The sequence below is a fragment of the Haliotis rubra genome, unplaced genomic scaffold (assembly GCF_003918875.1).
Source record: "Haliotis rubra isolate DU_JTF1 unplaced genomic scaffold, ASM391887v1 Scf274, whole genome shotgun sequence".
Taxonomy (NCBI): Eukaryota; Metazoa; Mollusca; class Gastropoda; order Lepetellida; family Haliotidae; genus Haliotis; species Haliotis rubra.
The window spans coordinates 1,021,965-1,035,869 of NW_025766825.1; the positions used below are offsets into that span (position 1 = coordinate 1,021,965).

Below are 13,905 nucleotides of genomic sequence, written 5' to 3' on the forward strand. Positions count from 1 at the left end.
TGCCTCTCCTCTAGTCATATCAACGACCAAAATGACATGCTGAAGTATTTAATGTTAAAGCCACACTTTTTAATTACTTGGTTTACGGATCCGTCGACTGTAATTTTTGCTAAATTGAAAAAAAAATTAAAAATCAATTTTGCCATTTTTTAAATACTACCAATAAATAAAATCCAAATAAACATTTAAAAAATCTACTTTATTGAAATCGACTTTCTATTACGAAGTTTGCATCGGTGCAAAACAGAATTTTAAATATTGAAACAAATATACTCATGCCAATAATGGTTGTCACCCCCTTCAATTTTTTTAATTGGAGAGGGGGTGTGGGGTGTGGGTGTGAGGTGTGTGTGGGGTCGGGGTGGGGAGGGGTGTGACAACCATTATTGGCATGAGTATATAATCGCCAGATTAACGTTATCGAATGAAAATGCTCGTATTTAAAAACTCTATTATTGTTGGAAATGAAAACACCTGAATGGCTGATGGCATATTCTATTTTTTTAACACAGCCTACTTACTCTGAAAGCCACTTAGGGAAAAAAATCATGAAATAGCATTTTTTAATCATTATTTTTTTGGCCACCTACCGACAGGAATAGTGCTGTGAAAAATCCGTAAACCAAGTGATCAAAAAAGTTTGGCCTTAAAAAAACTTTACTATTATTCATGTGGCGACCAGGTTCAAGTTGAAGTCCCAGCGTTGTAGGAAGATGTTAAATAGCAGTGGCACACTCGAGGCTCCTTGGAGGTTACGGTAATACTGCTCTTGAAAAATACCCTGCAGCGAGGTGTACTCATGGGCGATAACTCTGTCTTATCTCATCCCGAGATCAACTGTGTCTATGAGGTTATAATCCTGTTATCAGATCACCTATCTAGCCAATCGGGAGTCACTAGATACCCGGCCCCCCGCGGGTAGCTCCCTGCAGATACAATGTAGCAGTGTATACCACACATACACCCAGCGTACCCCCACGAGCGTGAACTACACCGTCCCTAGTAACGTGTGACCGTCTTCAAACAACCTCGTCAAAGAAGAAGACGACAGTTTAATTAACAGGTACGTTCATTGGCCCGTTGGTTTTATTTGTCACAAACATTCGGTTTTTATTATGTACGTTTATTGCATGTGTGATCTAGTTGAACCAGCAAACTAAGTGTCCATTGGTTACGAGATATTCGATTTAAATAGTACAATAATTTTCTTTATTTCTATTGTTTAGATTTGTCATTATCTTTTACTGTCTCTGATGTTATGCCAGTTTAAGGCTCCATGAATGCGATGCAAATGTATGCTGTTTGATTGATTCATTATAACGGCAAAATTCAAGATTGCATTTGGGGAGTAGATAACTGGAATCAGCACCCGCTATCGCGAGATTTCCCGAATGTAGGGATATCTCGAACCTACCTTCTTGGAATATAGCATATATTTTGTGAAACTAGATAGCAATATGTGTTCCTGTGTATTTTTTGTTTATGCTTCACTTATTTCAACGTCATATATTACAGCGGTAAAGCGTTTAATTTTCTCGCTCGGGTGATATGACATTTTCTTCGGAATGAAATGCATGATTAAATTGGCTGTCCATGATTTGTACACGATTCCACAAATCAAGTGATTTGTACGTGATTCCCTGACATCCACAATTTGTACCCTATTCCTTGACATCAACTGATTTGTACATGATTCCTTGACATCCACTGATTTGTACCCGATTCCTTGACATCAACTGATTTGTACGTGATTCCTTGACATCAACTGGGGCGGTGGGGTAGCCTAGTGGTTAAAGCGTTCGCTCGTCACGCCAAAGGCCCGGGTTCGATTCCCCACATGGGTACAACTTGTGAAGCCCATTTCTGGTGTCCCCCGCCCTGATATTGCTGGAATATTGCTAAAAACGGCGTAAAACCATACTCAGCTCAGCTCAGCCTTGACATCAACTGATTTGTACCAGATTCCATGACATCCACTGATTTGTACCAGATTCCATGACATCCACTGATTTGTATATGATTCCATGACATCAACCGATTTGTACGTGATTCCCTGACATCAACTGATTTGTACGTGATTCCTTGACATCAACTGATTTGTACGTGATTCCTTGACATCCACTGATTTGTACATGATTCCTTGACATCCACTGATTTGTACGTGATTCCTTGACATCAACTGATTTGTACCCGATTCCTTGACATCAACTGATTTGTACCCGATTCCTTGACATCAACTGATTTGTACGTGATTCCATGACACCAACTGATTTGTTCCCGATTCCTTGACATCAACTGATTTGTACCCAATTCCCTGACATCAGCTGATTTGTACCAGATTCCTTGACATCAACTGATTTGTACGTGATTCCTTGACATCAACTGATTTGTACGTGATTCCTTGACATCAACTGATTTGTACGTGATTCCTTGACATCAACTGATTTGTACGTGATTCCCTGACATCAACTGATTTGTACGTGATTCCTTGACATCAACTGATTTGTACGTGATTCCTTGACATCAACTGATTTGTACGTGATTCCTTGACATCAACTGATTTGTACCCGAGTACTTGACATCAACTGATTTATTCCCGATTCCTTGACATCAACTGATTTGTACCCGAGTACTTGACATCAACTGATTCGGACGTGATTCCCTGACATCAACTGATTTGTACGTGACTCCTTGACATCAACTGATTTGTACATGATTCCTTGACATCCACTGATTTGTACGTGATTCCTTGACATCCGATGTTTTGTACGTGATTCCTTGACATCAACTGATTTGTTCCCGATTCCTTGACATCAACTGATTTGTACCCAATTCCCTGACATCAGCTGATTTGTACCAGATTCCTTGACATCAACTGATTTGTACGTGATTCCTTGACATCAACTGATTTGTACGTGATTCCTTGACATCAACTGATTTGTACGTGATTCCTTGACATCAACTGATTTGTACGTGATTCCCTGACATCAACTGATTTGTACGTGATTCCTTGACATCAACTGATTTGTACGTGATTCCTTGACATCAACTGATTTGTACGTGATTCCTTGACATCAACTGATTTGTACCCGAGTACTTGACATCAACTGATTTATTCCCGATTCCTTGACATCAACTGATTTGTACCCGAGTACTTGACATCAACTGATTCGGACGTGATTCCCTGACATCAACTGATTTGTACGTGACTCCTTGACATCAACTGATTTGTACATGATTCCTTGACATCCACTGATTTGTACGTGATTCCTTGACATCCGATGTTTTGTACGTGATTCCTTGACATCAACTGATTTGTTCCCGATTCCTTGACATCAACTGATTTGTACGTGATTCCTTGACATCAACTGATTTGTACATGATTCCTTGACATCAACTGATTTGTACGTGATTCCTTGACATCAACTGATTTGTACCCGATTCCTTGACATCAACTGATTTGTACGTGATTCCTTGACATCCACTGATTTGTACGTGATTCCCTGACATCCACTGATTTGTACGTGATTCCTTGACATCCACTGATTTGTACATGATTCCCTGACATCCACTGATTTATTCCCGATTCCTTGACATCAACTGATTTGTACCCGATTCCTTGACATCAACTGATTTGTACGTGATTCCTTGACATCAACTGATTTGTACGTGATTCCATGACATCCACTGATTTGTACAGTAGACCAAGTCACCAAAGTATTTATACAATATTTCTACTGATTTGCACACGGTTTCAAGACAATAACGTGTTGCCAACACACTTTACTGCCTAACAGTGGCCACTCCAAATACTGGTTTGTAAATAGCAACATCCTCCTTCCCACTTCCCACTCAGACCTTGATTAATTATTGTGTGAGGAAATTTACAGACACCATTTGTCAGACTGTATTTCCAGTTTAATGGCAAGAGCACAAACGTCATGTGAACCTAAAAACCTGTCTTTCAAGGTGAGCAGTAAATTCAACTCTACACAACAAAATAACGGGACTTGCTGAAGAGGTGCCGGTTTGGCAACACGTACACATTGTTTGTGACTTGCAAGTCACAATCAAAACAGTTTTCAAAATATTTACGTTGTATTTTGGAAAATAATCCCGAACTTCCGTGACCTTTCTTTTATACTTCAGTTCCATATGTACAAGTAGCTTCAAGCAGATCTGTAACCTACAATACGTCAGGCTTGCGACTATATCAGGCCAAAAATATAGTAAATATAGCACAATACAGACCTATTATTTGTTACCACAGTTGTAGGGAATCAAATAAACCTTATGCTGTGAAAGAAGCGAGGCCAAACTTAAGCGATGAAAGTGGACTTTCGGTTGGGCGAAAAGAGCTGTGAGTAAGTGTCTGTAAGTGTGTGTTATACTTAGAGATACAGAGTGTTTATTAGTGTCTGTCAGTGGTTGCTACACTTAGAGATACAGAGTGTTTATTAGTGTCTATCAGTGGTTGTTATACTTAGAGATACAGAGTGTTTATTAGCGTCTATCAGTGGTTGTTATACTTAGAGATACAGAGTGTTTATTAGCGTCTGTCAGTGGTTGTTACACTTAGAGATACAGAGTGTTTATTAGCGTCTGTCAGTGGTTGTTACACTTAGAGATACAGAGTGTTTATTAGTGTCTGTCAGTGGTTGTTACACTTAGAGATACAGAGTGTTTATTAGCGTCTGTCAGTGGTTGTTACACTAAGAGATACAGAATGTTTATTAACGTCTGTCAGTGGTTGTTACACTTAGAGATACAGAGTGTTTATTAGCGTCTGTCAGTGATTGTTAGACTTAGAGATGCAGAGTGTTTATTAGCGTCTGTCAGTGGTTGTTACACTTAGAGATACGGAGTGTTTATTAGCGTCTGTCAGTGGTTGTTGCACTTAGACATACAGAGTGTTTATTACTGTCTGTTAGTAGTTGTTACACTTAGAGATACAGAGTGTTTATTAGCGTCTGTCAGTGATTGTTACACTTAGAAATACAGAGTGTTTATTAGCGTCTGTCAGTGGTTGTTACGCTGAGAGATACAGAGTGTTTATTAGCGTCTGTCAGTGGTTGTTACACTTAGAGATACAGAGTGTTTATTAGCGTCTGTCAGTGGTTGTTACGCTGAGAGATACAGAGTGTTTATTAACGTCTGTCAGTGGTTGTTACACTTAGAGATACAGAGTGTTTATTAGCGTCTGTCAGTGGCTGCTACACTTAGAGATACAGAGTGTTTATTAACGTCTGTCAGTGGTTGTTACTCTTAGAGATACATAGTGTTTATTAGCGTCTGTCAGTGGTTGTTACGCTGAGAGATACAGAGTGTTTATTAGCGTCTGTCAGTGGTTGTTACTCTTAGAGATACAGAGTGTTTATTAGCGTCTGTCAGTGGTTGTTACGCTGAGAGATACAGAGTGTTTATTAGCGTCTGTCAGACTAGTTGTTATTTTTGGGGTTACAAAGTGTTTATTAGCGTCTGTCAGTGGTTGCTACACTGAGAGATACAAAGTGTTTCTTTGTGTCTGTCAGTAGCTATTACACTTAGAGATACAGAATGTTTATTAGTACCTGTCAGTGGTTGTTACGCCAGAAAATATGAGCTGCTTCTGTAAGTAATTTGTTATATCGAGAGATAAGGGGCGAGCCCTAGTGCCTGGACGTGGGTGTTAGATCGAGAGATAAGGTCCTGGAATTGGGCGTTAGATCGAGAGATGGGCTATTCCTATTTCCTAGAAGTTGGCGTAACGAATAATAAGGAGTGTGTCTTAGAGCATGTAATTGGAGTTTACGTCAGGAGATAAGGGATGTACAAAAGCGTCTGTAAGTGGGCTGTACGTTAACAGATCAGGGGTGTGTTCTAGTGCCTACGGGGCGGTGGGGTAGCCTAGTGGTTAAAGCGTTTGCTCGTCACGCTGAAGACCCGGGTTCCATTCCCCACATGGGTACAATGTGTAAAGCCCATTTCTGGTGTCCCCCGCCGTGATGTTGCAGGAATGTTGCTAAAAGAAGCGCAAAACCACAATCACTCACTGTTTTTTTGTGTGCGTATATACTGAACACCAAAAGAAACGCAACTCTGCCTTTTTGTCAATTTTTTAAATAGAAGACATAAACATGAACGCTTACTTTCATTTTTTCGAAACTTGCGTTTCTTTTGCTGTTCAGTAATATATAAACCTTTTATGTCCTATATATAGCGGCGTAAAGCCATACTCACTCACTGTAGTGCCTAGCAACGCACCCCAGTGTCTGTAGGTGGGCGCTACTCTAAGACATATTGTTTGTTAACTATTGTTATGTTTTCTCTCGACTGATTGTCATTTCCTAACGTCGTTTGTAGCTTTCCATACACCATGCACATTGGTTGAAACGTACGTTAATTCATGAACTGAACAAATATGCACTTATCACGATAGACAACAGATATTATCAATATTATTATTCAATACTTTCATATCGAATATCATTTAACTAGATCCCCCGTATCTTAACCTTTAACATTTCTGAGCGTAACGATTATATATATTCCTTCCACACGGCACTCCTCGTCGTAATGGCGCTTGCCAACTGCACAGGCATGGCATGGCTTAGTGTGGCATGAAGACATATGATTAATGTATATCCAAGGTGGAGGGAAATACTTCCCTGTTTCTATATGTTTCAAGGGTCGGGTATCACCTGGGTGTTCACCTGGGAGGATAGTGGATAGATTAATGATCTTGGAGGAATGGTGGGTAGCTGTGTGGTGCTTTGTGTTGGATAGTGGGAGGTAGTGGTAGATGGGTGTTTGGTCTTGTGGGATGGGCGGGGGTGGGGATGGGGGTAGGGTGGGCTGGAGTGAGTATACATGTGTGTGTATTCGTGTATATGTGTGTATATGTGTGTGTGTGTATGTGTATGGATGCTTGGCCGGACGTACTGTGTATAAATACTTTCTGTGTGTGTGCGTGTGTGTGTGTGTGTGTAAAATAATAACAGCACATGTTGGATGGAATTTGTATTGTGTTGTATATTTGCGTACATATTTCACGTCATATACATATAAACTCATACATTCACACACACAGACACTCATGTACATACATACACACATACAGACACTCATGTACATACATTCACACACACAGACACTCATGTACATACATTCACACACACAGACACTCATGTACATACATTCACACACACAGACACTCATGTACAGACATTCACACACACAGACACTCATGTACATACATGCATGCATGCATGCATGCATACATACATACACACACATACATACACACACATACACACATACACATACATACATAATACATACATACATACACACACATACATACACACATATATACACACATACACACATTTACACACACACATACACACATACATACATACATACATACATACATACATACATACATACATACATACATACATACATACATACATACATACATACATACATACATACATACATACATACATACATACATACATACATACCCTTGAAATACCCTTGTGCACAATGACTGAATATATTTACCGAGTCAGATGTTTCGTGCGCGCGTGTTTGTATGTGTGCGCGTGTGATTGAGTGTATGTGTGTGCGCGTGTGGTGCGTATGTGTGCTCGCGCGTGTGTGTATGTGTGCACATGTATATTTGTTTACGCGTGTGCGTGCGTGTATGTGGTTCTCGTGTGTGCGTGCGTGTGTGTGCATGCGCGCACGTGCACGCGATTGCGTGTGAATCCATTAACACGGCGTTTTACCGCTTGGCCTGACGCCGTATATCTGGCAGGATCTCAATGGCGGGGTCCATGTCGTTAGTCACGGCTGGGGACTGTGTATGACAGCTGACTGCCAGGTATTCACAGACAAAAGAAGCATTGTTACCAATGAATTAGTTTGTTCCACAGGTTAATACCGTCGTATTGAACTGTGTTGGGGCCATCGCTGACTCGGACACCAGAACAAATCCCCTTCCTTCACCCCGAACCCCTGCCCCCTAAACACAGATCAGATCAGTTTAGTATCCCACTGTTTTACTGGTAGCCTTTACAACACAAACGACAATGGTGGTGTTATATAACGCCTTAAGGAACGCGGGTGTAGGAGGTTGGCCCAGTGGTCGTGTGGAGCCAAGGGAGGCGCACTCCTCATGTGATTCTGTGTTCGAATTTCAAAATCGCTAAAATGGTATTTTTGTACGCGTTCCCACCACATCAAGCAGACGCATTATCAAAAAACTGCAATGCTCAAGTGACTTTCAGAAAATTTTAACACGGCATTCACTGAATCTTTCTGTGCCTACACTTTACAACTTTAATATCAAAAAGAAATAGCGATAATTACTGAATTAATACATATTATGTATATAGGACATAAAAGGTTTATATTATACTGAACAGCAAAAGAAACGCATGTTATAGAAAGTAAGCGTTCATGTTTATGTCTTCTATTTAAAAACTTGACAAAAAGGCAGAGTCGCGTTTCTTTTGGTGTTAAGTATATATACCCAAAAACAACAACAACCAGTAAGTGATTGTGGTTTTGCGCCTCTTTAAGCAACATTCCAGCAATATCACGGCGGGGGACACCAGAAATGGGCTTCACACATTGAACCCATGTGGGGAATGGAACCCGGGTCTTCAGCGTGACGAGCGAACGCTTAGACGACTAGGCTACCCCACTGCCCATATGGAAATACAATCCCCAGCATGAAACCTGGATGACGGTGGTCTGTATATAATCAAGCGTGGGCCTCGTTCCATCTTAGTGCTGCGATGATGGGAGATACGATGACATTAGCGTTAAGATCGCCTGTGCCTCCTTGGTCAGACAATCCAGTGATTAATGATGTAAGCAACGATTCACACCACCGGAAAATTATGCCGAACTGTTAACAAATACACTGCGACCATTCCAACCGATCCATTAGGTCGCAGCAACGACTGCTGGGACGCATTCTAACCTGGAATCTCCATGACCCGAGTGAGTTGCTGGGGCGCATTCTAACCTGGAACCTCCATGACCACTGTGAGTTGCTAGGACACATTCTAACCTGGAATATCCATGACCAGTGTGGATTGCTGGGGCACATTCTAACCTGGAATCTCCATGACCACTGTGAGTTGCTGGGACGCATTCTAACCTGGAATATCCATGACCAGTGTGGATTGCTGGGGCACATTCTAACCTGGAATCTCCATGACCACTGTGAGTTGCTGGGACGCATTCTAACCTGGAATCTACATGACCCGAGTGAGTTGCTGGGACGCATTCTAACCTGGAATCTCCATCACCACTGTGAGTTGCTAGGACACATTGTAACCTTGAATCTACATGACCACTGTGAGTTGCTAGGACGCATTCTAACCTGGAATCTCCATGACCACTGTGAGTTGCTAGGACACATTCTAACCTGGAATCTCTATGACCAGTGTGGATTGCTGGGACGCATTCTAACCTGGAATCTACATGACCACTGTGAGTTGCTGGGACGCATTCTAACCTGGAATCTCCATGACCACTGTGAGTTGCTAGGACACATTCTAACCTGGAATCTCTATGACCAGTGTGGATTGCTGGGACGCATTCTAACCTGGAATCTACATGACCACTGTGAGTTGCTAGGACGCATTCTAACCTGGAATCTCCATGACCACTGTGAGTTGCTAGGACACATTGTAACCTTGAATCTACATGACCACTGTGAGTTGCTAGGACGCATTCTAACCTGGAATCTCCATGACCACTGTGAGTTGCTGGGACGCATTCTAACCTGGAATCTCCATGACCCGAGTGAGTTGCTGGGACGCATTCTAACCTGGAATCTCCATGACCACTGTGAGTTGCTGGCACGCATTCTAACCTGGAATCTACATGACCACTGTGAGTTGCTAGGACACATTCTAACCTGGAATCTCCATGACCACTGTGAGTTGCTAGGACACATTCTAACCTGGAATATCCATGACCAGTGTGGATTGCTGGGGCACATTCTAACCTGGAATCTCCATGACCACTGTGAGTTGCTGGGGCACATTCTAACCTTGAATCTCCATGACCACTGTGAGTTGCTGGGACGCATTCTAACCTGGAATCTACATGACCACTGTGAGTTGCTGGGACACATTCTAACCTGGAATATCCATGACCAGTGTGGATTGCTGGGGCACATTCTAACCTGGAATATCCATGACCAGTGTGGATTGCTGGGGCACATTCTAACCTGGAATCTCCATGACCCGAGTGAGTTGCTAGGACACATTCTAACCTGGAATCTCCATGACCAGTGTGGATTGCTGGGACGCATTCTAACCTGGTATCTACATGACCACTGTGAGTTGCTAGGACACATTCTAACCTGGAATCTCCATGACCACTGTGAGTTGCTGGGACGCATTCTAACCTGGAATCTCCATGACCACTGTGAGTTGCTGGGACGCATTCTAACCTGGAATCTACATGACCACTGTGAGTTGCTGGGACGCATTCTAACCTGGAATCTCCATGACCACTGTGAGTTGCTGGGACGCATTCTAACCTGGAATCTACATGACCACTGTGAGTTGCTGGGACGCATTCTAACCTGGAATCTCCATGACCCGAGTGAGTTGCTGGGACGCATTCTAACCTGGAATCTCCATGACCACTGTGAGTTGCTAGGACACATTCTAACCTGGAATCTACATGACCACTGTGAGCTGCTAGGACGCATTCTAACCTGGAATATCCATGACCAGTGTGAGTTGCTGGGACGCATTCTAGCCTGGAATCTACATGACCACTGTGAGTTGCTGGGACGCATTCTAACCTGGAATCTCCATGACCCGAGTGAGTTGCTGGGACGCATTCTAACCTGGAATCTCCATGACCACTGTGAGTTGCTAGGACACATTGTAACCTTGAATCTACATGACCACTGTGAGTTGCTAGGACGCATTCTAACCTGGAATCTCCATGACCACTGTGAGTTGCTAGGACACATTCTAACCTGGAATCTCTATGACCAGTGTGGATTGCTGGGACGCATTCTAACCTGGAATCTACATGACCACTGTGAGTTGCTAGGACGCATTCTAACCTGGAATCTCTATGACCAGTGTGGATTGCTGGGACGCATTCTAACCTGGAATCTCCATGACCACTGTGAGTTGCTAGGACGCATTCTAACCTGGAATCTCCATGACCACTGTGAGTTGCTAGGACACATTCTAACCTGGAATCTACATGACCACTGTGAGTTGCTAGGACGCATTCTAACCTGGAATCTCCATGACCCGAGTGAGTTGCTGGGACGCATTCTAACCTGGAATCTCCATGACCACTGTGAGTTGCTGGCACGCATTCTAACCTGGAATCTACATGACCACTGTGAGTTGCTAGGACACATTCTAACCTGGAATCTCCATGACCACAGTGAGTTGCTAGGACACATTCTAACCTGGAATCTCCATGACCAGTGTGGATTGCTGGGGCACATTCTAACCTGGAATCTCCATGACCACTGTGAGTTGCTGGGGCACATTCTAACCTTGAATCTCCATGACCACTGTGAGTTGCTGGGACGCATTCTAACCTGGAATCTACATGACCACTGTGAGTTGCTGGGACACATTCTAACCTGGAATATCCATGACCAGTGTGGATTGCTGGGGCACATTCTAACCTGGAATATCCATGACCAGTGTGGATTGCTGGGGCACATTCTAACCTGGAATCTCCATGACCACTGTGAGTTGCTGGGGCACATTCTAACTTGGAATCTCCATGACCAGTGGGAGTTGCTTGGACGCATTCTAACCTGGTATCTACATGACCACTGTGAGTTGCTGGGACACATTCTAACCTGGAATATCCATGACCAGTGTGGATTGCTGGGGCACATTCTAACCTGGAATCTCCATGACCACTGTGAGTTGCTGGGGCTCATTCTAACCTGGAATATCCATGACCAGTGTGAGTTGCTTGGACGCATTCTAACCTGGAATATCCATGACCAGTGTGAGTTGCTGGGACGCATTCTAACCTGGAATCTACATGACCACTGTGAGTTGCTGGGACACATTCTAACCTGGAATATCCATGACCTGTGTGGATTGCTGGGGCACATTCTAACCTGGAATATCCATGACCACTGTGAGTTGCTGGGGCACATTCTAACCTGGAATCTCCATGACCACTGTGAGTTGCTGGGACGCATTCTTACCTGGAATCTACATGACCACTGTGAGTTGCTGCGACACATTCTAACCTGGAATCTACATGACCACTGTGAGTTGCTGGGACGCATTCTAACCTGGAATCTCCATGACCACTGTGAGTTGCTAGGACACATTCTAACCTGGAATCTACATGACCCGAGTGAGTTGCTGGGACGCATTCTAACCTGGAATCTCCATGACCACTGTGAGTTGCTAGGACACATTCTAACCTGGAATATCCATGACCAGTGTGGATTGCTGGGGCACATTCTAACCTGGAATCTCCATGACCCGAGTGAGTTGCTAGGACACATTCTAACCTGGAATATCCATGACCAGTGTGGATTGTTGGGGCACATTCTAACCTGGAATCTCCATGACCACTGTGAGTTGCTGGGACGCATTCTAATCTGGAATCTCCATGACCCGAGTGAGTTGCTGGGACACATTCTAACCTGGAATCTACATGACCACTGTGAGTTGCTGGGACGCATTCTAACCTGGAATCTCCATGACCACTGTGAGTTGCTAGGACACATTCTAACCTGGAATCTACATGACCACTGTGAGTTGCTAGGACACATTCTAACCTGGAATATCCATGACCAGTGTGGATTGCTGGGACACATTCTAACCTGGAATCTACATGACCACTGTGAGGTGCTAGGACACATTCTAACCTGGAATATCCATGACCAGTGTGGATTGCTGGGACGCATTCTAACCTGGAATCTCCATGACAAGTGTGAGTTGCTAGGACACATTCTAACCTGGAATCTCCGTGACCACTGTGAGTTGCTAGGACACATTCTAACCTGGAATCTCGATGACCACTGTGAGTTGCTAGGACACATTCTAACCTGGAATCTCCATGACAACTGTGAGTTGCTAGGACACATTCTAACCTGGAATCTCCATGACCACTGTGAGTTGCTGGGACACATTCTAACCTGGAATATCCATGACCAGTGTGGATTGCTGGGACGCATTCTAACCTGGAATCTCCATGACAAGTGTGGATTGCTGGGACGCATTCTAACCTGGAATCTCTATTACAAGTGTGAGTTGCTGGGACGCATTCTAACCTGGAATCTCTATGACAAGTGTGAGTTGCTGGGACACATTCTAACCTGGAATCTCCATGACCCGAGTGAGTTGCTAGGACACATTCTAACCTGGAATCTCTATGACAAGTGTGAGTTGCTGGGACACATTCTAACCTGGAATCTCCATGACAAGTGTGAGTTGCTAGGACACATTCTAACCTGGAATCTCTATGGGAAGTGTGAGTTGCTAGGACACATTCTAACCTGGAATCTCTATGACAAGTGTGAGTTGCTGGGACACATTCTAACCTGGAATCTCTATGACCCGAGTGAGTTGCTAGGACACATTCTAACCTGGAATCTCTATGACCCGAGTGAGTTGCTGGGACACATTCTAACCTGGAATCTCCATGACCCGAGTGAGTTGCTAGGACACATTCTAACCTGGAATCTCCGTGACCACTGTGAGTTGGTAGGACACATTCTAACCTGGAATCTACATGACCACTGTGAGTTGCTAGGACACATTCTAACCTGGAATCTCCATGACAAGTGTGAGTTGCTAGGACACATTCTAACCTGGAATCTCCATGACCCGAGTGAGTTGCTAGGACACATTCTAACCTGGAATCTCTATGACAAGTGTG

General features: G+C 43.4%; 1 protein-coding gene across 2 annotated transcripts in view; it reads left to right on the forward strand.

Annotated features, from left to right (window-relative positions):
- Positions 1-945: 945 nt before the first annotated feature.
- LOC124280797 (vicilin-like seed storage protein At2g18540) overlaps positions 946-13,905 on the forward strand; it is a 44,155-nt gene continuing 31,195 nt past the window's right edge. For both annotated transcript variants that reach the window (XM_046716771.1, XM_046716770.1), the window contains exon 1: positions 946-1,063. The gene's annotated coding sequence lies outside the window, so the exon portion shown is untranslated. The remainder of the gene's footprint in view (positions 1,064-13,905) is intronic.